This window comes from Ursus arctos, unplaced genomic scaffold (genome assembly GCF_023065955.2).
Source record: "Ursus arctos isolate Adak ecotype North America unplaced genomic scaffold, UrsArc2.0 scaffold_6, whole genome shotgun sequence".
Lineage (NCBI taxonomy): Eukaryota > Metazoa > Chordata > Mammalia > Carnivora > Ursidae > Ursus > Ursus arctos.
The window spans coordinates 1,234,382-1,260,825 of NW_026623078.1; positions in this window are offsets into that span (position 1 = coordinate 1,234,382).

The window sequence follows — 26,444 nt, forward strand, 5'->3', positions numbered from 1 at the left end:
GGCACAGTCTGAACCCTTCCCTCAACCCGGCGGTTTTACTAGCAGGAGTCCAACCCAAACGAACATAGCCCGGAGACCCCTGGGGCAAAAACGGCTTCCGACGAACAATAGGTGCTTGCTGTGGAACACCTATCCCAAGTGGGGGTAGCCAGCTCAACAAAATGCCACACACCCAGGTGTAAGAAACAACATTGCCCAGGCATGGTCTAACCCTTCACCTCGTCCCTGTGTTTTGGGGAGCCGGAGGGACAGCCGAGGCCCACGGCCCTGAGACCCCTTTGCAAAAAGCCGGCTTCCCACGGAAACAGTTTTCCTGAGGTGCACACCCTATCCCAAGTGGTTGTGGCAAGGTAAAGCAAATGCCCTTCACTTCTCTGGAAGAATCCACAGTGCCCAGCCATGTTCTAAGCCCTCCCATCCTCCCTGGGCTTCTGGCAGCAGGAGTGAAAAGAGAGGAGCAGAGCACTGGGACCCGTTTGACAAAACCCGGCTTCCCACGGGAAAGTCTTTCTCCACGTGCAGACATGCTCCCAGGTGCCTGGGGCAAGGGGAAGGAAATGCCATACACTGACCTGCAAGAGACCACAGGGCCCAGGCACAGTCTGAACCCTTCCCTCAACCCGGCGGTTTTGCTAGCAGGAGTTCAACCCCAACGAACACAGCCCGGAGACCCCTGGGGCAAAAACGGCTTCTGACGAACAATAGGCGCGCGCTGTGGAAAACCAATCCTAAGTGGGGGTAGCCAGCTCAACACAATGCCACACACCCAGGTTAAGAAACAACATTGCCCACGCATGGTCTAAGCCCCTCACCTCGTCCCTGTGCTTTGGGGAGCCGGAGGGACAGCCGAGGCACATGGCCCTGAGACCCCTTTGCAAAAAGCCGGCTTCCCACGGAGACAGTTTTCCTTAGGTGCACACCCTATCCCAAGTGGTTGTGGCAAGGAAAACAAATGCCCTCCACTTCTCTGGAAGAAACCACAGTGCCCAGCCATGTTCTAATCCCTCCCATCCTCCCTGGGCTTCTGGCAGCAGGAGTGAAAAGAGAGGAGTAGAGCACTGGGACCCGTTTGACAAAACCCGGCTTCCCACGGGAAAGTCTTTCTCCACGGGCAGACATGCTCCCAGGTGCCTGGGGCAAGGGGAAGGAAATGACATACACTGACCTGGAAGAGACCACAGGGCCCAGGCACAGTCTGAACCCTTCACTCAACCCGGCTGTTTTACTAGCAGGAGTTCAACCCCAACGAACATAGCACGGAGACCCCTTGGGCAAAAACGGCTTCCGACGAACAATAGGTGCTTGCTGTGGAACACCTATCCCAAGTGGGGGTAGCCAGCTCAACAAAATGCCACACACCCAGGTGTAAGAAACAACATTGCCCAGGCATGGTCTAAGCCCCTCACCTCGTCCCTGTGTTTTGGGGAGCCGGAGGGACAGCCGAGGCCCACGGCCCTGAGACCCCTTTGCAAAAAGCCGGCTTCCCACGGAAACAGTTTTCCTGAGGTGCACACCCTATCCCAAGTGGTTGTAGCAAGGTAAAGCAAATGCCCTCCACTTCTCTGGAAGAAACCACAGTGCCCAGCCATGTTCTAAGCCCTCCCATCCTCCCTGGGCTTCTGGCAGCAGGAGTGAAAAGAGAGGAACAGAGCACTGGGACCCGTTTGACAAAAACTGGCTTCCCACGGGAAAGTCTTTCTCCACGTGCAGACATGCTCCCAGGTGCCTGGGGCAAGGGGAAGGAAATGCCATACACTGACCTTGAAGAGACCACAGCGCCCAGGCACAGTCTGAACACTTCCCTCAACCCGGCGGTTTTGCTAGCAGGAGTTCAACCCCAACGAACACAGCCCGGAGACCCCTGGGGCAAAAACGGCTTCCGACGATCAAAAGGTGCTTGCTGTGGAACACCTATCCCAAGTGGGGGAAGCCAGCTCAACAAAATGCCACACACCCAGGTGTAAGAAACAACATTGCCCAGGCTTGGTCTAAGACCCTCACCTCGTCCTTGTGCTTCGGGGAGCCGGAGGGACACCCGAGGTCCACGACCCTGAGTCCCCTTTGCAAAAAGCCGGCTTCCCAGGGAGACAGTTTTCCTGAGGTGCAGACCCTATCCCAAGTGGTTGTGGCAAGGTAAAGCAAATGCCCTCCACTTCTCTGGAAGAAACCACAGTGCCCAACCATGTTCTAAGCCCTCCCATCCTCCCTGGGCTTCTGGCAGCAGGAGTAAAAAGAGAGGAGCAGAGCACTGGGACCCGTTTGACAAGACCCGGCTTCCCACGGGAAAGTCTTTCTCCACGTGCAGACATGCTCCCAGGTGCCTGGGGCAAGGGGAAGGAAATGCCATACACTGACCTGGAAGAGACCACAGGGCCCAGGCACAGTCTGAACCCTTCCTTCAACCCGGCGGTTTTGCTAGCAGGAGTTCAACCCCAACGAACACAGCCCGGAGACCCCTGGGGCAAAAACGGCTTCTGACGAACAATAGGCGCGCGCTGTGGAAAACCAATCCTAAGTGGGGGTAGCCAGCTCAACACAATGCCACACACCCAGGTTAAGAAACAACATTGCCCAGGCATGGTCTAAGCCCCTCACCTCGTCCCTGTGCTTTGGGGAGCCGGAGGGACAGCCGAGGCACATGGCCCTGAGACCCCTTTGCAAAAAGCCGGCTTCCCACGGAGACAGTTTTCCTGAGGTGCAGACCCTATCCCAAGTGGTTGTGGCAAGGTAAAGCAAATGCCCTCCACTTCTCTGGAAGAAACCACAGTGCCCAGCCATGTTCTAAGCCCTCCCATCCTCCCTGGGCTTCTGGCAGCAGGAGTGAAAAGAGAGGAACAGAGCACTGGGACCCGTTTGACAAAACCCGGCTTCCCACGGGAAAGTCTTTCTCCACGTGCAGACATGCTCCCAGGTGCCTGGGGCAAGGGGAAGGAAATGCCATACACTGACCTGGAAGAGACCACAGGGCCCAGGCACAGTCTGAACCCTTCCCTCAACCCGGCGGTTTTGCTAGCAGGAGTTCAACCCCAACGAACACAGCCCGGAGACCCCTGGGGCAAAAACGGCTTCCGACGATCAATAGGTGCTTGCTGTGGAACACCTATCCCAAGTGGGGGAAGCCAGCTCAACACAATGCCACACACCCAGGTGTAAGAAACAACATTGCCCAGGCATGGTCTAAGCCCGTCACCTCGTCCCTGTGCTTTGGGGAGCCGGAGGGACAGCCGAGGCACACGGCCCTGAGACCCCTTTGCAAAAAGCCGGCTTCCCACGGAGACAGTTTTCCTGAGGTGCACACCCTATCCCAAGTGGTTGTGGCAAGGTAAAGCAAATGCCCTCCACTTCTCTGGAAGAAACCACAGTGCCTAGCCATGTTCTAAGCCCTCCCATCCTCCCTGGGCTTCTGGCAGCAGGAGTGAAAAGAGAGGAGCAGAGCACTGGGACCCGTTTGACAAAACCCGGCTTCCCACGGGAAAGTCTTTCTCCACGTGCAGACATGCTCCCAGGTGCCTGGGGCAAGGGGAAGGAAATGACATACACTGACCTGGAAGAGACCACACTGCCCAGGCACAGTCTGAACCCTTCACTCAACCCGGCGGTTTTACTAGCAGGAGTTCAACCCCAACGAACACAGCCCGGAGAACCCTGGGGCAAAAACGGCTTCCGACGAACAATAGGTGCTTGCTGTGGAACACCTATCCCAAGTGGGGGTAGCCAGCTCAACACAATGCCACACACCCAGGTGTAAGAAACAATATTGCCCAGGCATGGTCTAAGCCCCTCACCTCGTCCCTGTGTTTTGGGGAGCCGGAGGGACAGCCGAGGCCCACGGCCCTGAGACTCCTTTGCAAAAAGCCGGCTTCCCACGGAGACAGTTTTCCTGAGGTGCACACCCTATCCCAAGTGGTGGTGGCAAGGTAAAGCAAATGCCCTCCACTTCTCTGGAAGAAACCACAGTGCCCAGCCATGTTCTAAGCCCTCCCATCCTCCCTGGGCTTCTGGCAGCAGGAGTGAAAAGAGAGGAACAGAGCACTGGGACCCGTTTGACAAAAACTGGCTTCCCACGGGAAAGTCTTTCTCCACGTGCAGACATGCTCCCAGGTGCCTGGGGCAAGGGGAAGGAAATGACATACACTGACCTGGAAGAGACCACAGGGCCCAGGCACAGTCTGAACCTTTCACTCAACCCGGCGGTTTTACTAGCAGGAGTTCAACCCCAACGAACATAGCACGGAGACCCCTGGGGCAAAAACGGCTTCTGACGATCAATAGGTGCTTGCTGTGGAACACCTATCCCAAGTTGGGGAAGCCAGCTCAACAAAATGCCACACACCCAGGTGTAAGAAACAACATTGCCCAGGCATGGTCTAAGCCCCTCACCTCGTCCCTGTGTTTTGGGGAGCCGGAGGGACAGCCGAGGCCCACGACCCTGAGACCCCTTTGCAAAAAGCCGGCTTCCCACGGAGACAGTTTTCCTGAGGTGCAGACCCTATCCCAAGTGGTTGTGGCAAGGTAAAGCAAATGCCCTCCACTTCTCTGGAAGAAACCACAGTGCCCAGCCATGTTCTAAGCCCTCCCATCCTCCCTGGGCTTCTGGCAGCAGGAGTGAAAAGAGAGGAGCAGAGCACTGGGACCCGTTTGACAAGACCCGGCTTCCCACGGGAAAGTCTTTCTCCACGTGCAGACATGCTCCCAGGTGCCTGGGGCAAGGGGAAGGAAATGCCATACACTGACCTGGAAGAGACCACAGGGCCCAGGCACAGTCTGAACCCTGCCCTCAACCCGGCGGTTTTGCTAGCAGGAGTTCAACCCCAACGAACACAGCCCGGAGACCCCTGGGGCAAAAAGGGCTTCTGACGAACAATAGGCGCGCGCTGTGGAAAACCAATCCTAAGTGGGGGTAGCCAGCTCAACACAATGCCACACACCCAGGTTAAGAAACAACATTGCCCAGGCATGGTCTAAGCCCCTCACCTCGTCCCTGTGCTTTGGGGAGCCGGAGGGACAGCCGAGGCACATGGCCCTGAGACCCCTTTGCAAAAAGCCGGCTTCCCACGGAGACAGTTTTCCTGAGGTGCAGACCCTATCCCAAGTGGTTGTGGCAAGGTAAAGCAAATGCCCTCCACTTCTCTGGAAGAAACCACAGTGCCCAGCCATGTTCTAAGCCCTCCCATCCTCCCTGGGCTTCTGGCAGCAGGAGTGAAAAGAGAGGAACAGAGCACTGGGACCCGTTTGACAAAACCCGGCTTCCCACGGGAAAGTCTTTCTCCACGTGCAGACATGCTCCCAGGTGCCTGGGGCAAGGGGAAGGAAATGCCATACACTGACCTGGAAGAGACCACAGGGCCCAGGCACAGTCTGAACCCTTCCCTCAACCCGGCGGTTTTGCTAGCAGGAGTTCAACCCCAACGAACACAGACCGGAGACCCCTGGGGCAAAAACGGCTTCAGACGATCAATAGGTGCTTGCTCTGGAACACCTATCCCAAGTGGGGGAAGCCAGCTCAACAAAATGCCACACACCCAGGTGTAAGAAACAACATTGCCCAGGCATGGTCTAAGCCCCTCACCTCGTCCCTGTGCTTTGGGGAGCCGGAGGGACAGCCGAGGCACACGGCCCTGAGACCCCTTTGCAAAAAGCCGGCTTCCCACGGAGACAGTTTTCCTGAGGTGCACACCCTATCCCAAGTGGTTGTGGCAAGGTAAAGCAAATGCCCTCCACTTCTCTGGAAGAAACCACAGTGCCTAGCCATGTTCTAAGCCCTCCCATCCTCCCTGGGCTTCTGGCAGCAGGAGTGAAAAGAGAGGAGCAGAGCACTGGGACCCGTTTGACAAAACCCGGCTTCCCACGGGAAAGTCTTTCTCCACGTGCAGACATGCTCCCAGGTGCCTGGGGCAAGGGGAAGGAAATGACATACACTGACCTGGAAGAGACCACACTGCCCAGGCACAGTCTGAACCCTTCCCTCAACCCGGCGGTTTTACTAGCAGGAGTTCAACCCCAAGGAACACAGCCCGGAGACCCCTGGGGCAAAAACGGCTTCCGACGAACAATAGGTGCTTGCTGTGGAACACCTATCCCAAGTGGGGGTAGCCAGCTCAACACAATGCCACACACCCAGGTTAAGAAAAAACATTGCCCAGGCATGGTCTAAGCCCCTCACCTCGTCCCTGTGCTTTGGGGAGCCGGAGGGACAGCCGAGGCACACGGCCCTGAGACCCCTTTGCAAAAAGCCGGCTTCCCACGGAGACAGTTTTCCTGAGGTGCAGACCCTATCCCAAGTGGTTGTGGCAAGGTAAAGCAAATGCCCTCCACTTCTCTGGAAGAAACCACAGTGCCCAACCATGTTCTAAGCCCTCCCATCCTCCCTGGGCTTCTGGCAGCAGGAGTGAAAAGAGAGGAGCAGAGCACTGGGACCCATTTGACAAAACCCGGCTTCCCACGGGAAAGTCTTTCTCCACGTGCAGATATGCTCCCAGGTGCCTGTGGCAAGTGGAAGGAAATGCCATACACTGACCTGGAAGAGACCACAGGGCCCAGGCACAGTCTGAACCCTTCCCTCAACCCGGCGGTTTTGCTAGCAGGAGTTCAACCCCAACGAACACAGCCCGGAGACCCCTGGGGCAAAAACGGCTTCCGACGAACAATAGGCGCTTGCTGTGGAAAACCAATCCTAAGTGGGGGTAGCCAGCTCAACACAATGCCACACACCCAGGTGTAAGAAACAACATTGCCCAGCCATGGTCTAAGCCCCTCACCTCGTCCCTGTGCTTTGGGGAGCCGGAGGGACACCCGAGGCCCACGGCCCTGAGACCCCTTTGCAAAAAGCCGGCTTCACACGGAAACAGTTTTCCTGAGGTGCAGACCCTATCCCAAGTGGTTGTGGCAAGGTAAAGCAAATGCCCTCCACTTCTCTGGAAGAAACCACAATGCCCAGCCATGTTCTAAGCCCTCCCATCCTCCCTGGGCTTCTGGCAGCAGGAGTGAAAAGAGAGGAGCAGAGCACTGGGACCCGTTTGACAAAACCCGGCTTCCCACGGGAAAGTCTTTCTCCACGTGCAGACATGCTCCCAGGTGCCTGGGGCAAGGGGAAGGAAATGCCATACACTGACCTGGAAGAGACCACAGGGCCCAGGCACAGTCTGAACCCTTCCCTCAACCCGGCGGTTTTGCTAGCAGGAGTTCAACCCCAACGAACACAGCCCGGAGACCCCTGGGGCAAAAACGGCTTCCGACGAACAATAGGTGCTTGCTGTGGAACACCTATCCCAAGTGGGGGTAGCCAGCTCAACAAAATGCCACACACTCAGGTGTAAGAAACAACATTGCCCAGGCATGGTCTAAGCCCCTCACCTCGTCCCTGTGCTTTGGGGAGCCGGAGGGACAGCCGAGGCACACGGCCCTGAGACCCCTTTGCAAAAAGCCGGCTTCCCACGGAGACAGTTTTCCTGAGGTGCACACCCTATCCCAAGTGGTTGTGGCAAGGTAAAGCAAATGCCCTCCACTTCTCTGGAAGAAACCACAGTGCCCAGCCATGTTCTAAGCCCTCCCATCCTCCCTGGGCTTCTGGCAGCAGGAGTGAAAAGAGAGGAGCAGAGCACTGGGACCCTTTTGACAAAAACTGGCTTCCCACGGGAAAGTCTTTCTCCACGTGCAGACATGCTCCCAGGTGCCTGGGGCAAGGGGAAGGAAATGCCATACACTGACCTTGAAGAGACTACAGCGCCCAGGCACAGTATGAACCCATCCCTCAACCCGGCGGTTTTACTAGCAGGAGTTCAACCCCAACGAACACTGCCCGAAGACCCCTGGGGCAAAAACGGCTTCCGACGAACAATAGGTGCTTGCTGTGGAACACCTATCCCAAGTGGGGGTAGCCAGCTCAACACAATGCCACACACCCAGGTTAAGAAACAACATTGCCCAGGCATGGTCTAAGCCCCTCACCTCGTCCCTGTGCTTTGGGAAACCGGAGGGACTGCCGAAGCCCACGGCCCTGAGACCCCTTTGCAAAAAGTCGGCTTCCCACGGAGACAGTTTTCCTGAGGTGCAGACCCTATCCCAAGTGGTTGTGGCAAGGTAAAGCAAATGCCCTCCACTTCTCTGGAAGAAACCACAGTGCCCAACCATGTTCTAAGCCCTCCCATCCTCCCTGGGCTTCTGGCAGCAGGAGTGAAAAGAGAGGAGCAGAGCACTGGGACCCGTTTGACAAAACCCGGCTTCCCACGGGAAAGTCTTTCTCCACGTGCAGACATGCTCCCAGGTGCCTGGGGCAAGGGGAAGGAAATGCCATACACTGACCTGGAAGAGACCACAGGGCCCAGGCACAGTCTGAACCCTTCCCTCAACCCGGCGGTTTTACTAGCAGGAGTTCAACCCCAACGAACATAGCACGGAGACCCCTGGGGCAAAAACGGCTTCCGACGATCAATAGGTGCTTGCTGTGGAACACCTATCCCAAGTTGGGGAAGCCAGCTCCACAAAATGCCACACACCCAGGTGTAAGAAACAACATTGCCCAGGCTTGGTCTAAGCCCCTCACCTCGTCCTTGTGCTTTGGGGAGCCGGAGGGACAGCCGAGTCCCACGACCCTGAGACCCCTTTGCAAAAAGCCGGCTTCCCACGGTGACAGTTTTCCTGAGGTGCAGACTCTATCCCAAGTGGTTGTGGCAAGGTAAAGCAAATGCCCTCGACTTCTCTGGAAGAAACCACAGTGCCCAACCATGTTCTAAGCCCTCCCATCCTCCCTGGGCTTCTGGCAGCAGGAGTGAAAAGAGAGGAGCAGAGCACTGGGACCCGTTTGACAAGAACCGGCTTCCCACGGGAATGACTTTCTCCACGTGCAGACATGCTCCCAGGTGCCTGGGGCAAGGGGAAGGAAATGCCATACACTGACCTGGAAGAGACCACAGCGCCCAGGCACAGTCTGAACACTTCCCTCAACCCGGCGGTTTTGCTAGCAGGAGTTCAACCCCAACGAACACAGCCCGGAGACCCCTGGGGCAAAAACGGCTTCCGACGATCAATAGGTGCTTGCTGTGGAACACCTATCCCAAGTTGGGGAAGCCAGCTCAACAAAATGCCACACACCCAGGTGTAAGAAACAACATTGCCCAGGCTTGGTCTAAGACCCTCACCTCGTCCTTGTGCTTCGGGGAGCCGGAGGGACACCCGAGGTCCACGACCCTGAGTCCCCTTTGCAAAAAGCCGGCTTCCCAGGGAGACAGTTTTCCTGAGGTGCAGACCCTATCCCAAGTGGTTGTGGCAAGGTAAAGCAAATGCCCTCCACTTCTCTGGAAGAAACCACAGTGCCCAACCATGTTCTAAGCCCTCCCATCCTCCCTGGGCTTCTGGCAGCAGGAGTAAAAAGAGAGGAGCAGAGCACTGGGACCCGTTTGACAAGACCCGGCTTCCCACGGGAAAGTCTTTCTCCACGTGCAGACATGCTCCCAGGTGCCTGGGGCAAGGGGAAGGAAATGCCATACACTGACCTGGAAGAGACCACAGGGCCCAGGCACAGTCTGAACCCTTCCCTCAACCCGGCGGTTTTGCTAGCAGGAGTTCAAACCCAACGAACACAGCCCGGAGACCCCTGGGGCAAAAACGGCTTCTGACGAACAATAGGCGCGCGCTGTGGAAAACCAATCCTAAGTGGGGGTAGCCAGCTCAACACAATGCCACACACCCAGGTTAAGAAACAACATTGCCCAGGCATGGTCTAAGCCCCTCACCTCGTCCCTGTGCTTTGGGGAGCCGGAGGGACAGCCGAGGCACATGGCCCTGAGACCCCTTTGCAAAAAGCCGGCTTCCCACGGAGACAGTTTTCCTGAGGTGCAGACCCTATCCCAAGTGGTTGTGGCAAGGTAAAGCAAATGCCCTCCACTTCTCTGGAAGAAACCACAGTGCCCAGCCATGTTCTAAGCCCTCCCATCCTCCCTGGGCTTCTGGCAGCAGGAGTGAAAAGAGAAGAACAGAGCACTGGGACCCGTTTGACAAAACCCGGCTTCCCACGGGAAAGTCTTTCTCCACGTGCAGACATGCTCCCAGGTGCCTGGGGCAAGGGGAAGGAAATGCCATACACTGACCTGGAAGAGACCACAGGGCCCAGGCACAGTCTGAACCCTTCCCTCAACCCGGCGGTTTTGCTAGCAGGAGTTCAACCCCAACGAACACAGCCCGGAGACCCCTGGGGCAAAAACGGCTTCCGACGATCAATAGGTGCTTGCTGTGGAACACCTATCCCAAGTGGGGGAAGCCAGCTCAACACAATGCCACACACCCAGGTGTAAGAAACAACATTGCCCAGGCATGGTCTAAGCCCCTCACCTCGTCCCTGTGCTTTGGGGAGCCGGAGGGACAGCCGAGGCACACGGCCCTGAGACCCCTTTGCAAAAAGCCGGCTTCCCACGGAGACAGTTTTCCTGAGGTGCACACCCTATCCCAAGTGGTTGTGGCAAGGTAAAGCAAATGCCCTCCACTTCTCTGGAAGAAACCACAGTGCCTAGCCATGTTCTAAGCCCTCCCATCCTCCCTGGGCTTCTGGCAGCAGGAGTGAAAAGAGAGGAGCAGAGCACTGGGACCCGTTTGACAAAACCCGGCTTCCCACGGGAAAGTCTTTCTCCACGTGCAGACATGCTCCCAGGTGCCTGGGGCAAGGGGAAGGAAATGACATACACTGACCTGGAAGAGACCACACTGCCCAGGCACAGTCTGAACCCTTCCCTCAACCCGGCGGTTTTACTAGCAGGAGTTCAACCCCAACGAACACAGCCCGGAGAACCCTGGGGCAAAAACGGCTTCCGACGAACAATAGGTGCTTGCTGTGGAACACCTATCCCAAGTTGGGGAAGCCAGCTCAACAAAATGCCACACACCCAGGTGTAAGAAACAACATTGCCCAGGCATGGTCTAAGCCCCTCACCTCGTCCCTGTGTTTTGGGGAGCCGGAGGGACAGCCGAGGCCCACGACCCTGAGACCCCTTTGCAAAAAGCCGGCTTCCCACGGAGACAGTTTTCCTGAGGTGCAGACCCTATCCCAAGTGGTTGTGGCAAGGTAAAGCAAATGCCCTCCACTTCTCTGGAAGAAACCACAGTGCCCAGCCATGTTCTAAGCCCTCCCATCCTCCCTGGGCTTCTGGCAGCAGGAGTGAAAAGAGAGGAGCAGAGCACTGGGACCCGTTTGACAAGACCCGGCTTCCCACGGGAAAGTCTTTCTCCACGTGCAGACATGCTCCCAGGTGCCTGGGGCAAGGGGAAGGAAATGCCATACACTGACCTGGAAGAGACCACAGGGCCCAGGCACAGTCTGAACCCTGCCCTCAACCCGGCGGTTTTGCTAGCAGGAGTTCAACCCCAACGAACACAGCCCGGAGACCCCTGGGGCAAAAAGGGCTTCTGACGAACAATAGGCGCGCGCTGTGGAAAACCAATCCTAAGTGGGGGTAGCCAGCTCAACACAATGCCACACACCCAGGTTAAGAAACAACATTGCCCAGGCATGGTCTAAGCCCCTCACCTCGTCCCTGTGCTTTGGGGAGCCGGAGGGACAGCCGAGGCACATGGCCCTGAGACCCCTTTGCAAAAAGCCGGCTTCCCACGGAGACAGTTTTCCTGAGGTGCAGACCCTATCCCAAGTGGTTGTGGCAAGGTAAAGCAAATGCCCTCCACTTCTCTGGAAGAAACCACAGTGCCCAGCCATGTTCTAAGCCCTCCCATCCTCCCTGGGCTTCTGGCAGCAGGAGTGAAAAGAGAGGAACAGAGCACTGGGACCCGTTTGACAAAACCCGGCTTCCCACGGGAAAGTCTTTCTCCACGTGCAGACATGCTCCCAGGTGCCTGGGGCAAGGGGAAGGAAATGCCATACACTGACCTGGAAGAGACCACAGGGCCCAGGCACAGTCTGAACCCTTCCCTCAACCCGGCGGTTTTGCTAGCAGGAGTTCAACCCCAACGAACACAGCCCGGAGACCCCTGGGGCAAAAACGGCTTCCGACGAACAATAGGTGCTTGCTGTGGAACACCTATCCCAAGTGGGGGTAGCCAGCTCAACAAAATGCCACACACTCAGGTGTAAGAAACAACATTGCCCAGGCATGGTCTAAGCCCCTCACCTCGTCCCTGTGCTTTGGGGAGCCGGAGGGACAGCCGAGGCACACGGCCCTGAGACCCCTTTGCAAAAAGCCGGCTTCCCACGGAGACAGTTTTCCTGAGGTGCACACCCTATCCCAAGTGGTTGTGGCAAGGTAAAGCAAATGCCCTCCACTTCTCTGGAAGAAACCACAGTGCCCAGCCATGTTCTAAGCCCTCCCATCCTCCCTGGGCTTCTGGCAGCAGGAGTGAAAAGAGAGGAGCAGAGCACTGGGACCCTTTTGACAAAAACTGGCTTCCCACGGGAAAGTCTTTCTCCACGTGCAGACATGCTCCCAGGTGCCTGGGGCAAGGGGAAGGAAATGCCATACACTGACCTTGAAGAGACTACAGCGCCCAGGCACAGTATGAACCCATCCCTCAACCCGGCGGTTTTACTAGCAGGAGTTCAACCCCAACGAACACTGCCCGAAGACCCCTGGGGCAAAAACGGCTTCCGACGAACAATAGGTGCTTGCTGTGGAACACCTATCCCAAGTGGGGGTAGCCAGCTCAACACAATGCCACACACCCAGGTTAAGAAACAACATTGCCCAGGCATGGTCTAAGCCCCTCACCTCGTCCCTGTGCTTTGGGAAACCGGAGGGACTGCCGAAGCCCACGGCCCTGAGACCCCTTTGCAAAAAGTCGGCTTCCCACGGAGACAGTTTTCCTGAGGTGCAGACCCTATCCCAAGTGGTTGTGGCAAGGTAAAGCAAATGCCCTCCACTTCTCTGGAAGAAACCACAGTGCCCAACCATGTTCTAAGCCCTCCCATCCTCCCTGGGCTTCTGGCAGCAGGAGTGAAAAGAGAGGAGCAGAGCACTGGGACCCGTTTGACAAAACCCGGCTTCCCACGGGAAAGTCTTTCTCCACGTGCAGACATGCTCCCAGGTGCCTGGGGCAAGGGGAAGGAAATGCCATACACTGACCTGGAAGAGACCACAGGGCCCAGGCACAGTCTGAACCCTTCCCTCAACCCGGCGGTTTTACTAGCAGGAGTTCAACCCCAACGAACATAGCACGGAGACCCCTGGGGCAAAAACGGCTTCCGACGATCAATAGGTGCTTGCTGTGGAACACCTATCCCAAGTTGGGGAAGCCAGCTCCACAAAATGCCACACACCCAGGTGTAAGAAACAACATTGCCCAGGCTTGGTCTAAGCCCCTCACCTCGTCCTTGTGCTTTGGGGAGCCGGAGGGACAGCCGAGTCCCACGACCCTGAGACCCCTTTGCAAAAAGCCGGCTTCCCACGGTGACAGTTTTCCTGAGGTGCAGACTCTATCCCAAGTGGTTGTGGCAAGGTAAAGCAAATGCCCTCGACTTCTCTGGAAGAAACCACAGTGCCCAACCATGTTCTAAGCCCTCCCATCCTCCCTGGGCTTCTGGCAGCAGGAGTGAAAAGAGAGGAGCAGAGCACTGGGACCCGTTTGACAAGAACCGGCTTCCCACGGGAATGACTTTCTCCACGTGCAGACATGCTCCCAGGTGCCTGGGGCAAGGGGAAGGAAATGCCATACACTGACCTGGAAGAGACCACAGCGCCCAGGCACAGTCTGAACACTTCCCTCAACCCGGCGGTTTTGCTAGCAGGAGTTCAACCCCAACGAACACAGCCCGGAGACCCCTGGGGCAAAAACGGCTTCCGACGATCAATAGGTGCTTGCTGTGGAACACCTATCCCAAGTTGGGGAAGCCAGCTCAACAAAATGCCACACACCCAGGTGTAAGAAACAACATTGCCCAGGCTTGGTCTAAGACCCTCACCTCGTCCTTGTGCTTCGGGGAGCCGGAGGGACACCCGAGGTCCACGACCCTGAGTCCCCTTTGCAAAAAGCCGGCTTCCCAGGGAGACAGTTTTCCTGAGGTGCAGACCCTATCCCAAGTGGTTGTGGCAAGGTAAAGCAAATGCCCTCCACTTCTCTGGAAGAAACCACAGTGCCCAACCATGTTCTAAGCCCTCCCATCCTCCCTGGGCTTCTGGCAGCAGGAGTAAAAAGAGAGGAGCAGAGCACTGGGACCCGTTTGACAAGACCCGGCTTCCCACGGGAAAGTCTTTCTCCACGTGCAGACATGCTCCCAGGTGCCTGGGGCAAGGGGAAGGAAATGCCATACACTGACCTGGAAGAGACCACAGGGCCCAGGCACAGTCTGAACCCTTCCCTCAACCCGGCGGTTTTGCTAGCAGGAGTTCAACCCCAACGAACACAGCCCGGAGACCCCTGGGGCAAAAACGGCTTCTGACGAACAATAGGCGCGCGCTGTGGAAAACCAATCCTAAGTGGGGGTAGCCAGCTCAACACAATGCCACACACCCAGGTTAAGAAACAACATTGCCCAGGCATGGTCTAAGCCCCTCACCTCGTCCCTGTGCTTTGGGGAGCCGGAGGGACAGCCGAGGCACATGGCCCTGAGACCCCTTTGCAAAAAGCCGGCTTCCCACGGAGACAGTTTTCCTGAGGTGCAGACCCTATCCCAAGTGGTTGTGGCAAGGTAAAGCAAATGCCCTCCACTTCTCTGGAAGAAACCACAGTGCCCAGCCATGTTCTAAGCCCTCCCATCCTCCCTGGGCTTCTGGCAGCAGGAGTGAAAAGAGAAGAACAGAGCACTGGGACCCGTTTGACAAAACCCGGCTTCCCACGGGAAAGTCTTTCTCCACGTGCAGACATGCTCCCAGGTGCCTGGGGCAAGGGGAAGGAAATGACATACACTGACCTGGAAGAGACCACACTGCCCAGGCACAGTCTGAACCCTTCCCTCAACCCGGCGGTTTTACTAGCAGGAGTTCAACCCCAACGAACACAGCCCGGAGAACCCTGGGGCAAAAACGGCTTCCGACGAACAATAGGTGCTTGCTGTGGAACACCTATCCCAAGTGGGGGTAGCCAGCTCAACACAATGCCACACACCCAGGTGTAAGAAACAATATTGCCCAGGCATGGTCTAAGCCCCTCACCTCGTCCCTGTGTTTTGGGGAGCCGGAGGGACAGCCGAGGCCCACGGCCCTGAGACTCCTTTGCAAAAAGCCGGCTTCCCACGGAGACAGTTTTCCTGAGGTGCACACCCTATCCCAAGTGGTGGTGGCAAGGTAAAGCAAATGCCCTCCACTTCTCTGGAAGAAACCACAGTGCCCAGCCATGTTCTAAGCCCTCCCATCCTCCCTGGGCTTCTGGCAGCAGGAGTGAAAAGAGAGGAACAGAGCACTGGGACCCGTTTGACAAAAACTGGCTTCCCACGGGAAAGTCTTTCTCCACGTGCAGACATGCTCCCAGGTGCCTGGGGCAAGGGGAAGGAAATGACATACACTGACCTGGAAGAGACCACAGGGCCCAGGCACAGTCTGAACACTTCACTCAACCCGGCGGTTTTACTAGCAGGAGTTCAACCCCAACGAACATAGCACGGAGACCCCTGGGGCAAAAACGGCTTCCGACGATCAATAGGTGCTTGCTGTGGAACACCTATCCCAAGTTGGGGAAGCCAGCTCAACAAAATGCCACACACCCAGGTGTAAGAAACAACATTGCCCAGGCATGGTCTAAGCCCCTCACCTCGTCCCTGTGTTTTGGGGAGCCGGAGGGACAGCCGAGGCCCACGACCCTGAGACCCCTTTGCAAAAAGCCGGCTTCCCACGGAGACAGTTTTCCTGAGGTGCAGACCCTATCCCAAGTGGTTGTGGCAAGGTAAAGCAAATGCCCTCCACTTCTCTGGAAGAAACCACAGTGCCCAGCCATGTTCTAAGCCCTCCCATCCTCCCTGGGCTTCTGGCAGCAGGAGTGAAAAGAGAGGAGCAGAGCACTGGGACCCGTTTGACAAGACCCGGCTTCCCACGGGAAAGTCTTTCTCCACGTGCAGACATGCTCCCAGGTGCCTGGGGCAAGGGGAAGGAAATGCCATACACTGACCTGGAAGAGACCACAGGGCCCAGGCACAGTCTGAACCCTGCCCTCAACCCGGCGGTTTTGCTAGCAGGAGTTCAACCCCAACGAACACAGCCCGGAGACCCCTGGGGCAAAAAGGGCTTCTGACGAACAATAGGCGCGCGCTGTGGAAAACCAATCCTAAGTGGGGGTAGCCAGCTCAACACAATGCCACACACCCAGGTTAAGAAACAACATTGCCCAGGCATGGTCTAAGCCCCTCACCTCGTCCCTGTGCTTTGGGGAGCCGGAGGGACAGCCGAGGCACATGGCCCTGAGACCCCTTTGCAAAAAGCCGGCTTCCCACGGAGACAGTTTTCCTGAGGTGCAGACCCTATCCCAAGTGGTTGTGGCAAGGTAAAGCAAATGCCCTCCACTTCTCTGGAAGAAACCACAGTGCCCAGCCATGTTCTAAGCCCTCCCATCCTCCCTGGGCTTCTGGCAGCAGGAGTGAAAAGAGAGGAACAGAGCACTGGGACCCGTTTGACAAAACCCGGCTTCCCACGGGAAAGTCTTTCTCCACGTGCAGACATGCTCCCAGGTGCCTGGGGCAAGGGGAAGGAAATGCCATACACTGACCTGGAAGAGACCACAGGGCCCAGGCACAGTCTGAACCCTTCCCTCAACCCGGCGGTTTTGCTAGCAGGAGTTCAACCCCAACGAACACAGACCGGAGACCCCTGGGGCAAAAACGGCTTCAGACGATCAATAGGTGCTTGCTCTGGAACACCTATCCCAAGTGGGGGAAGCCAGCTCAACACAATGCCACACACCCAGGTGTAATAAACAACATTGCCCAGGCATGGTCTAAGCCCCTCACCTCGTCCCTGTGCTTTGGGGAGCCGGAGGGACAGCCGAGGCACACGGCCCTGAGACCCCTTTGCAAAAAGCCGGCTTCCCACGGAGACAGTTTTCCTGAGGTGCACACCCTATCCCAAGTGGTTGTGGCAAGGTAAAGCAAATGCCCTCCACTTCTCTGGAAGAAACCACAGTGCCTAGCCATGTTCTAAGCCCTCCCATCCTCCCTGGGCTTCTGGCAGCAGGAGTGAAAAGAGAGGAGCAGAGCACTGGGACCCGTTTGACAAAACCCGGCTTCCCACGGGAAAGTCTTTCTCCACGTGCAGACATGCTCCCAGGTGCCTGGGGCAAGGGGAAGGAAATGACATACACTGACCTGGAAGAGACCACACTGCCCAGGCACAGTCTGAACCCTTCCCTCAACCCGGCGGTTTTACTAGCAGGAGTTCAACCCCAAGGAACACAGCCCGGAGACCCCTGGGGCAAAAACGGCTTCCGACGAACAATAGGTGCTTGCTGTGGAACACCTATCCCAAGTGGGGGTAGCCAGCTCAACACAATGCCACACACCCAGGTTAAGAAAAAACATTGCCCAGGCATGGTCTAAGCCCCTCACCTCGTCCCTGTGCTTTGGGGAGCCAGAGGGACAGCCGAGGCACACGGCCCTGAGACCCCTTTGCAAAAAGCCGGCTTCCCACGGAGACAGTTTTCCTGAGGTGCAGACCCTATCCCAAGTGGTTGTGGCAAGGTAAAGCAAATGCCCTCCACTTCTCTGGAAGAAACCACAGTGCCCAGCCATGTTCTAAGCCCTCCCATCCTCCCTGGGCTTCTGGCAGCAGGAGTGAAAAGAGAGGAGCAGAGCACTGGGACCCATTTGACAAAACCCGGCTTCCCACGGGAAAGTCTTTCTCCACGTGCAGATATGCTCCCAGGTGCCTGTGGCAAGTGGAAGGAAATGCCATACACTGACCTGGAAGAGACCACAGGGCCCAGGCACAGTCTGAACCCTTCCCTCAACCCGGCGGTTTTGCTAGCAGGAGTTCAACCCCAACGAACACAGCCCGGAGACCCCTGGGGCAAAAACGGCTTCCGACGAACAATAGGCGCTTGCTGTGGAAAACCAATCCTAAGTGGGGGTAGCCAGCTCAACACAATGCCACACACCCAGGTGTAAGAAACAACATTGCCCAGCCATGGTCTAAGCCCCTCACCTCGTCCCTGTGCTTTGGGGAGCCGGAGGGACACCCGAGGCCCACGGCCCTGAGACCCCTTTGCAAAAAGCCGGCTTCACACGGAAACAGTTTTCCTGAGGTGCAGACCCTATCCCAAGTGGTTGTGGCAAGGTAAAGCAAATGCCCTCCACTTCTCTGGAAGAAACCACAATGCCCAGCCATGTTCTAAGCCCTCCCATCCTCCCTGGGCTTCTGGCAGCAGGAGTGAAAAGAGAGGAGCAGAGCACTGGGACCCGTTTGACAAAACCCGGCTTCCCACGGGAAAGTCTTTCTCCACGTGCAGACATGCTCCCAGGTGCCTGGGGCAAGGGGAAGGAAATGCCATACACTGACCTGGAAGAGACCACAGGGCCCAGGCACAGTCTGAACCCTTCCCTCAACCCGGCGGTTTTGCTATCAGGAGTTCAACCCCAACGAACACAGCCCGGACACCCCTGGGGCAAAAACGGCTTCTGACGAACAATAGGTGCTTGCTGTGGAACACCTATCCCAAGTGGGGGTAGCCAGCTCAACAAAATGCCACACACCCAGGTGTAAGAAACAACATTGCCCAGGCATGGTCTAAGCCCCTCACCTCGTCCCTGTGCTTTGGGGAGCCGGAGGGACAGCCGAGGCACACGGCCCTGAGACCCCTTTGCAAAAAGCCGGCTTCCCACGGAGACAGTTTTCCTGAGGTGCACACCCTATCCCAAGTGGTTGTGGCAAGGTAAAGCAAATGCCCTCCACTTCTCTGGAAGAAACCACAGTGCCCAGCCATGTTCTAAGCCCTCCCATCCTCCCTGGGCTTCTGGCAGCAGGAGTGAAAAGAGAGGAGCAGAGCACTGGGACCCTTTTGACAAAAACTGGCTTCCCACGGGAAAGTCTTTCTCCACGTGCAGACATGCTCCCAGGTGCCTGGGGCAAGGGGAAGGAAATGCCATACACTGACCTTGAAGAGACTACAGCGCCCAGGCACAGTCTGAACCCTTCCCTCAACCCGGCGGTTTTACTAGCAGGAGTTCAACCCCAACGAACACTGCCCGAAGACCCCTGGGGCAAAAACGGCTTCCGACGAACAATAGGTGCTTGCTGTGGAACACCTATCCCAAGTGGGGGTAGCCAGCTCAACACAATGCCACACACCCAGGTTAAGAAACAACATTGCCCAGGCATGGTCTAAGCCCCTCACCTCGTCCCTGTGCTTTGGGAAACCGGAGGGACTGCCGAAGCCCACGGCCCTGAGACCCCTTTGCAAAAAGTCGGCTTCCCACGGAGACAGTTTTCCTGAGGTGCAGACCCTATCCCAAGTGGTTGTGGCAAGGTAAAGCAAATGCCCTCCACTTCTCTGGAAGAAACCACAGTGCCCAACCATGTTCTAAGCCCTCCCATCCTCCCTGGGCTTCTGGCAGCAGGAGTGAAAAGAGAGGAGCAGAGCACTGGGACCCGTTTGACAAAACCCGGCTTCCCACGGGAAAGTCTTTCTCCACGTGCAGACATGCTCCCAGGTGCCTGGGGCAAGGGGAAGGAAATGGCATACACTGACCTGGAAGAGACCACAGGGCCCAGGCACAGTCTGAACCCTTCCCTCAACCCGGCGGTTTTGCTAGCAGGAGTTCAACCCCAACGAACATAGCACGGAGACCCCTGGGGCAAAAACGGCTTCCGACGATCAATAGGTGCTTGCTGTGGAACACCTATCCCAAGTTGGGGAAGCCAGCTCCACAAAATGCCACACACCCAGGTGTAAGAAACAACATTGCCCAGGCATGGTCTAAGCCCCTCACCTCGTCCCTGTGCTTTGGGGAGCCGGAGGGACACCCGAGGCACACGGCCCTGAGACCCCTTTGCAAAAAGCCGGCTTCCCAAGGAAACAGTTTTCCTGAGGTGCACACCCTATCCCAAGTGGTTGTGGCAAGGTAAAGCAAATGCCCTCCACTTCTCTGGAAGAAACCACAGTGCCCAACCATGTTCTAAGCCCTCCCATCCTCCCTGGGCTTCTGGCAGCAGGAGTGAAAAGAGAGGAACAGAGCACTGGGACCCGTTTGACAAAAACTGGCTTCCCACGGGAAAGTCTTTCTCCACGTGCAGACATGCTCCCAGGTGCCTGGGGCAAGGGGAAGGAAATGCCATACACTGACCTTGAAGAGACCACAGGGCCCAGGCACAGTCTGAACCCTTCCCTCAACCCGGCGGTTTTACTAGCAGGAGTTCAACCCCAACGAACACAGCCCGGAGACCCCTGGGGCAAAAACGGCTTCCGACGAACAATAGTTGCTTGCTGTGGAACACCTATCCCAAGTGGGGGTAGCCAGCTCAACACAATGCCACACACCCAGGTTAAGAAACAACATTGCCCAGGCATGGTCTAAGCCCCTCACCTCGTCCCTGTGCTTTGGGGAACCAGAGGGACAGCCGAGGCACACGGCCCTGAGACCCCTTTGCAAAAAGCCGGCTTCCCACGGAGACAGTTTTCCTGAGGTGCAGACCCTATCCCAAGTGGTTGTGGCAAGGTAAAGCAAATGCCCTCCACTTCTCTGGAAGAAACCACAGTGCCCAACCATGTTCTAAGCCCTCCCATCCTCCCTGGGCTTCTGGCAGCAGGAGTGAAAAGAGAGGAGCAGAGCACTGGGACCCATTTGACAAAACCCGGCTTCCCACGGGAAAGTCTTTCTCCACGTGCAGACATGCTCCCAGGTGCCTGTGGCAAGCGGAAGGAAATGCCATTAACTGAACTGGAAGAGACCACAGGGCCCAGGCACAGTCTGAACCCTTCCCTCAACCCGGCGGTTTTGCTAGCAGGAGTTCAAACCCAACGAACACAGCCCGGAGACCCCTGGGGCAAAAACGGCTTCCGACGAACAATAGGCGCTTGCTGTGGAAAACCAATCCTAAGTGGCGGTAGCCAGCTAAACACAATGCCTCACACCCAGGTGTAAGAAACAACATTGCCCAGGCATGGTCTAAGCCCCTCACCTCGTCCCTCTGCTTTGGGAAACCGGAGGGACAGCCGAAGCCCACGGCCCTGAGACCCCTTTGCAAAAAGTCGGCTTCCCACGGAGACAGTTTTCCTGAGGTGCAGACCCTATCCCAAGTGGTTGTGGCAAGGTAAAGCAAATGCCCTCCACTTCTCTGGAAGAAACCACAGTCCCCAACCATGTTCTAAGCCCTCCCATCCTCCCTGGGCTTCTGGCAGCAGGAGTGAAAAGAGAGGAGCAGAGCACTGGGACCCGTTTGACAAAACCCGGCTTCCCACGGGAAAGTCTTTCTCCACGTGCAGACATGCTCCCAGGTGCCTGGGGCAAGGGGAAGGAAATGCCATACACTGACCTGGAAGAGACCACAGGGCCCAGGCACAGTCTGAACCCTTCCCTCAACCCGGCGGTTTTACTAGCAGGAGTTCAACCCCAACGAACATAGCACGGAGACCCCTGGGGCAAAAACGGCTTCCGACGATCAATAGGTGCTTGCTGTGGAACACCTATCCCAAGTTGGGGAAGCCAGCTCCACAAAATGCCACACACCCAGGTGTAAGAAACAACATTGCCCAGGCTTGGTCTAAGCCCCTCACCTCGTCCTTGTGCTTTGGGGAGCCGGAGGGACAGCCGAGTCCCACGACCCTGAGACCCCTTTGCAAAAAGCCGGCTTCCCACGGTGACAGTTTTCCTGAGGTGCAGACCCTATCCCAAGTGGTTGTGGCAAGGTAAAGCAAATGCCCTCCACTTCTCTGGAAGAAACCACAGTGCCCAACCATGTTCTAAGCCCTCCCATCCTCCCTGGGCTTCTGGCAGCAGGAGTGAAAAGAGAGGAGCAGAGCACTGGGACCCGTTTGACAAGAACCGGCTTCCCACGGGAAAGTCTTTCTCCACGTGCAGACATGCTCCCAGGTGCCTGGGGCAAGGGGAAGGAAATGCCATACACTGACCTGGAAGAGACCACAGGGCCCAGGCACAGTCTGAACCCTGCCCTCAACCCGGCGGTTTTACTAGCAGGAGTTCAACCCCAACGAACACAGCCCGGAGACCCCTGGGGCAAAAACGGCTTCTGACGAACAATAGGCGCGCGCTGTGGAAAACCAATCCTAAGTGGGGGTAGCCAGCTCAACACAATGCCACACATCCAGGTTAAGAAACAACATTGCCCAGGCATGGTCTAAGCCCCTCACCTCGTCCCTGTGCTTTGGGGAGCTGGAGGGACAGCCGAGGCACATGGCCCTGAGACCCCTTTGCAAAAAGCCGGCTTCCCACGGAGACAGTTTTCCTGAGGTGCACACCCTATCCCAAGTGGTTATGGCAAGGTAAAGCAAATGCCCTCCACTTCTCTGGAAAAAACCACAGTGCCCAGCCATGTTCTAAGCCCTCCCATCCTCCCTGGGCTTCTGGCAGCAGGAGTGAAAAGAGAGGAGCAGAGCACTGGGACCCGTTTGACAAAACCCGGCTTCCCACGGGAAAGTCTTTCTCCACGTGCAGACATGCTCCCAGGTGCCTGGGGCAAGGGGAAGGAAATGCCATACACTGACCTGGAAGAGACCACAGGGCCCAGGCACAGTCTGAACCCTTCCCTCAACCCGGCGGTTTTGCTAGCAGAAGTTCAACCCCAACGAACACAGCCCGGAGACCCCTGGGGCAAAAACGGCTTCCGACGATCAATAGGTGCTTGCTGTGGAACACCTATCCCAAGTGGGGGAAGCCAGCTCAACAAAATGCCACACACCCAGGTGTAAGAAACAACATTGCCCAGGCATGGTCTAAGCCCCTCACCTCGTCCCTGTGCTTTGGGAAACCGGAGGGACAGCCGAGGCCCACGGCCCTGAGACCCCTTTGCAAAAAGCCGGCTTCCCAAGGAAACAGTTTTCCTGAGGTGCACACCCTATCCCAAGTGGTTGTGGCAAGGTAAAGCAAATGCCCTCCACTTCTCTGGAAGAAACCACAGTGCCCAGCCATGTTCTAAGCCCTCCCATCCTCCCTGGGCTTCTGGCAGCAGGAGTGAAAAGAGAGGAGCAGAGCACTGGGACCCGTTTGACAAAACCCGGCTTCCCACGGGAAAGTCTTTCTCCATGTGCAGATATGCTCCCAGGTGCCTGTGGCAAGGGGAAGGAAATGCCATACACTGACCTGGAAGAGACCACAGGGCCCAGGCACAGTCTGAACCCTTCCCTCAACCCGGCGGTTTTGCTAGCAGGAGTTCAACCCCAACGAACACAGCCCGGAGACCCCTGGGGCAAAAACGGCTTCCGACGAACAATAGGCGCTTGCTGTGGAAAACCAATCCTAAGTGGGGGTAGCCAGCTCAACACAATGCCACACACCCAGGTGTAAGAAACAACATTGCCCAGCCATGGTCTAAGCCCCTCACCTCGTCCCTGTGCTTTGGGGAGCCGGAGGGACACCCGAGGCCCACGGCCCTGAGACCCTTTTGCAAAAAGCCGGCTTCCCACGGAAACAGTTTTCCTGAGGTGCACACCCTATCCCAAGTGGTTGTGGCAAGGTAAAGCAAATGCCCTCCACTTCTCTGGAAGAAACCACAATGCCCAGCCATGTTCTAAGCCCTCCCATCCTCCCTGGGCTTCTGGCAGCAGGAGTGAAAAGAGAGGAGCAGAGCACTGGGACCCGTTTGACAAAACCCGGCTTCCCACGGGAAAGTCTTTCTCCACGTGCAGACATGCTCCCAGGTGCCTGGGGCAAGGGGAAGGAAATGCCATACACTGACCTGGAAGAGACCACAGGGCCCAGGCACAGTCTGAACCCTTCCCTCAACCCGGCGGTTTTACTAGCAGGAGTTCAACCCCAACGAACACAGCCCGGAGACCCCTGGGGCAAAAACGGCTTCCGACGAACAATAGGCGCGCGCTGTGGAAAACCAATCCTAAGTGGGGGTAGCCAGCTCAACACAATGCCACACACCCAGGTTAAGAAACAACATTGCCCAGGCATGGTCTAAGCCCCTCACCTCGTCCCTGTGCTTTGGGGAGCCGGAGGGACAGCCGAGGCACATGGCCCTGAGACCCCTTTGCAAAAAGCCGGCTTCCCACGGAGACAGTTTTCCTGAGGTGCACACCCTATCCCAAGTGGTTGTGGCAAGGTAAAGCAAATGCCCTCCACTTCTCTGGAAGAAACCACAGTGCCCAGCCATGTTCTAAGCCCTCCCATCCTCCCTGGGCTTCTGGCAGCAGGAGTGAAAAGAGAGGAGCAGAGCACTGGGACCCGTTTGACAAAACCCGGCTTCCCACGGGAAAGTCTTTCTCCACGTGCAGACATGCTCCCAGGTGCCTGGGGCAACGGGAAGGAAATGACATACACTGACCTGGAAGAGACCACAGGGCCCAGGCACAGTCTGAACCCTTCCCTCAACCCGGCGGTTTTACTAGCAGGAGTTCAACCCCAACGAACACAGCCCGGAGACCCCTGGGGCAAAAACGGCTTCCGACGAACAATAGGTGCTTGCTGTGGAACACCTATCCCAAGTGGGGGTAGCCAGCTCAACAAAATGCCACACACCCAGGTGTAAGAAACAACATTGCCCAGCCATGGTCTAAGCCCCTCACCTCGTCCCTGTGTTTTGGGGAGCCGGAGGGACAGCCGAGGCACACGGCCCTGAGACCCCTTTGCAAAAAGCCGGCTTCCCACGGAGACAGTTTTCCTGAGGTGCACACCCTATCCCAAGTGGTTGTGGCAAGGTAAAGCAAATGCCCTCCACTTCTCTGGAAGAAACCACAGTGCCCAGCCATGTTCTAAGCCCTCCCATCCTCCCTGGGCTTCTGGCAGCAGGAGTGAAAAGAGAGGAGCAGAGCACTGGGACCCTTTTGACAAAAACTGGCTTCCCACGGGAAAGTCTTTCTCCACGTGCAGACATGCTCCCAGGTGCCTGGGGCAAGGGGAAGGAAAAGCCATACACTGACCTGGAAGAGACCACAGGGCCCAGGCACAGTCTGAACCCTTCCCTCAACCCGGCGGTTTTACTAGCAGGAGTCCAACCCAAACGAACATAGCCCGGAGACCCCTGGGGCAAAAACGGCTTCCGACGAACAATAGGTGCTTGCTGTGGAACACCTATCCCAAGTGGGGGTAGCCAGCTCAACAAAATGCCACACACCCAGGTGTAAGAAACAACATTGCCCAGGCATGGTCTAAGCCCCTCACCTCGTCCCTGTGTTTTGGGGAGCCGGAGGGACAGCCGAGGCCCACGGCCCTGAGACCCCTTTGCAAAAAGCCGGCTTCCCACGGAAACAGTTTTCCTGAGGTGCACACCCTATCCCAAGTGGTTGTGGCAAGGTAAAGCAAATGCCCTTCACTTCTCTGGAAGAATCCACAGTGCCCAGCCATGTTCTAAGCCCTCCCATCCTCCCTGGGCTTCTGGCAGCAGGAGTGAAAAGAGAGGAGCAGAGCACTGGGACCCGTTTGACAAAACCCGGCTTCCCACGGGAAAGTCTTTCTCCACGTGCAGACATGCTCCCAGGTGCCTGGGGCAAGGGGAAGGAAATGCCATACACTGACCTGCAAGAGACCACAGGGCCCAGGCACAGTCTGAACCCTTCCCTCAACCCGGCGGTTTTGCTAGCAGGAGTTCAACCCCAACGAACACAGCCCGGAGACCCCTGGGGCAAAAACGGCTTCTGACGAACAATAGGCGCGCGCTGTGGAAAACCAATCCTAAGTGGGGGTAGCCAGCTCAACACAATGCCACACACCCAGGTTAAGAAACAACATTGCCCACGCATGGTCTAAGCCCCTCACCTCGTCCCTGTGCTTTGGGGAGCCGGAGGGACAGCCGAGGCACATGGCCCTGAGACCCCTTTGCAAAAAGCCGGCTTCCCACGGAGACAGTTTTCCTTAGGTGCACACCCTATCCCAAGTGGTTGTGGCAAGGAAAACAAATGCCCTCCACTTCTCTGGAAGAAACCACAGTGCCCAGCCATGTTCTAAGCCCTCCCATCCTCCCTGGGCTTCTGGCAGCAGGAGTGAAAAGAGAGGAGCAGAGCACTGGGACCCGTTTGACAAAACCCGGCTTCCCACGGGAAAGTCTTTCTCCATGTGCAGATATGCTCCCAGGTGCCTGTGGCAAGGGGAAGGAAATGCCATACACTGACCTGGAAGAGACCACAGGGCCCAGGCACAGTCTGAACCCTTCCCTCAACCCGGCGGTTTTGCTAGCAGGAGTTCAACCCCAACGAACACAGCCCGGAGACCCCTGGGGCAAAAACGGCTTCCGACGAACAATAGGCGCTTGCTGTGGAAAACCAATCCTAAGTGGGGGTAGCCAGCTCAACACAATGCCACACACCCAGGTGTAAGAAACAACATTGCCCAGCCATGGTCTAAGCCCCTCACCTCGTCCCTGTGCTTTGGGGAGCCGGAGGGACACCCGAGGCCCACGGCCCTGAGACCCTTTTGC